We start from the raw sequence: 2,364 nt of genomic DNA on the forward strand, positions 1-2,364 counted from the left end.
AGATTCTTTTCCATTATAGGTTATTACAAGATACTGAGTATAGTTTCCTGTGCTGTACAGTAGGTCCTTCTTGTTTACCTATTCTATATATAGTATGTAGTATGTGTATCTGTTAATCCCAAAATCCTAATTTACCCCCCTGCCCCGGGCAGGAGAAAGATTTTAAAAACTGAACTTATCAATGTGCTGTTTGAGTGAAATGAAGCAGCAGTAGTAGTTAACTGCCAATGCATCGTTCACATACCAATTGTTCATACCGTGTGCCATGACCTTGCTACTCTAGGGCTCTTGAGTTTAGAGACAACATTTTATCTTTCAGAATAAAACCTTGAGCACAGTTTCAGCATATGCAGGTTAAGGTAATAATATAGAATTCTTTTCATCACGTGAATAGATTTCATGACCAAGGAAATTCTTGAGTAAGTTTACTACTAGAATCCACTACTGAGGCAATGGAACAAAGAGAAGCAGTGTTTAGTAATCAGTTCTGTATGCCCTTAAAAACATAGAAATAACCTGCTTTTTGTTAGTTTTTACCCTGTTAAAAAGTTCAAAGTCAAGACAGTGATCTCTAGAAGGAAAAAATGACCCTATCTCCTTCAAGCTATAGATCAAAGGGATAAAACCGAGCACCTCTGAACCAAGGACTTCTATGCCTTCTCATACTTAGCAAGTTGAGAAGAAAAGTAGTGTGGTTTCATGGGAAATGCCTAGTCCTACAAGTCAGATCTAGTTTCTGTGTATAGCACTGGAGAAGTTTATATATTTAAATTCACTGCTTCAGGCCTCCTGGGGCCTGGACCAGTGTGCAGTGGAATACCCAGGTACCTGCCACTTCTTATCATTGTTTTGCTGCCAAAGGAAGCACACTCTATCTCCAGCCAATTATGGTGGCTTCTGAGCTGCATGTAGGCATGGGCATACCTATGCACCATTATTTTAACTGTTTCAGACAGCTTTCAACTGATCCTACCTGGAAACACACATCTGCAGTGAAGAGTCTCTAGGGCTTGCTCCAATTCAGGTCCAAATTCCAGGGGCTTCTTGGCCCCTCTAAAATCTTTCTGTAAATGGGTTATAGGCATTTAGTCCACAAACTTACATCTAGCCAGCATTTATCATTTATAACCACAGTATTTGTTTTAATCTCCTCACCCTCCAATGCATGTACATTCATACATGCCATATATTCATTCAATATGCATTGATTAAGCACCTACATAGTGTCAAGCATATTTTTATCACCACTAATAAGCAGAGATACAGAAATTAAAGCATACTACATTTTTCTCCACAAAATTTGAAAAAAAAAATTTCAGAATATCCAGGTGCTGACAGGATTACAGTGAAATTGGCACACTCTTTTTGAAAACTTTGGAAATAAGTGTTAAGAGTGGGGAAGATGTTTGTACCTATTGACCCAGTACTATTAATCTTAGACATCTATTCTAAAGAAATAAACCAATTCTGCCCTCAAGAATTTTGTCTCTTAGAGGTAAGACAGCAAGTAATCTTTGAAAGCTAAAGAAGAGTGACTTTCAAAGAAAATTCTGCAAAAGAAGAGTAAGAAGAGTAATGAGAGAGTAATGTTACTAGCTATTAAACATACAAAACAAGAATAATGAAAACACTGGTACCACTGGTATAAGATTAGACAGATGATATTATAGTACACTTCCCAAAGAGACTGTTTCATATAAAAATTCAATCTTTTATAAAGGATGTGTTGGAAATGATTGGAAAGGGTTGTTCAGTAAATGATGTTGTGACAGCTTGTAACATTTACACCCTCATCTCCTGTAGTAAACTAAGTGGCAGCTAGATTGAAGAGTTAAATATTAAAAAGCCAAATTAGAAAAAAAAAAAAAAACTAGAATGAATGAATATTTATCAAGCTTCTAAAGGGGAATAGTTCTCTAAGCTTAGGAAGGAATAGAAAAAAAAAACTTATGAAGGAAAAGATCAACATATTTGTATGAAATTTTAAAACCAAAATAACTTCTGTGGCCATTTCAAAAATAAAATCTAAACACAGACTAGAAAGGCACAGTTGACATAAATATGACAAAATGTGTCAGATTTGCATTTTCTCAGACATTCATACAGTATGATGTGTAAGAAGATATATGGGGAAAAAAACGTGAATAGGCAGTTTACAAAGGAGTTTTAAGTATAACTGGAAAATATGGGTCAATGTTCATCACTACTAATCAAAGAAATGCAAGTAAGTAGGTAACTTCTTTTTTAAGCCTGTCTGTAACAGAATTTTTAAAAAGTGGTACTCAGTTTGGTAGTAATACTGTGATTTTGATCACTCCCTTAAGAAAGCAGTTTGGTAGCCAGCATGTATTAATGCCCTTTTTA

This window comes from Bison bison, unplaced genomic scaffold (assembly GCF_000754665.1).
Source record: "Bison bison bison isolate TAMUID 2011002044 unplaced genomic scaffold, Bison_UMD1.0 scf7180017848535, whole genome shotgun sequence".
Classification (NCBI taxonomy): domain Eukaryota; kingdom Metazoa; phylum Chordata; class Mammalia; order Artiodactyla; family Bovidae; genus Bison; species Bison bison.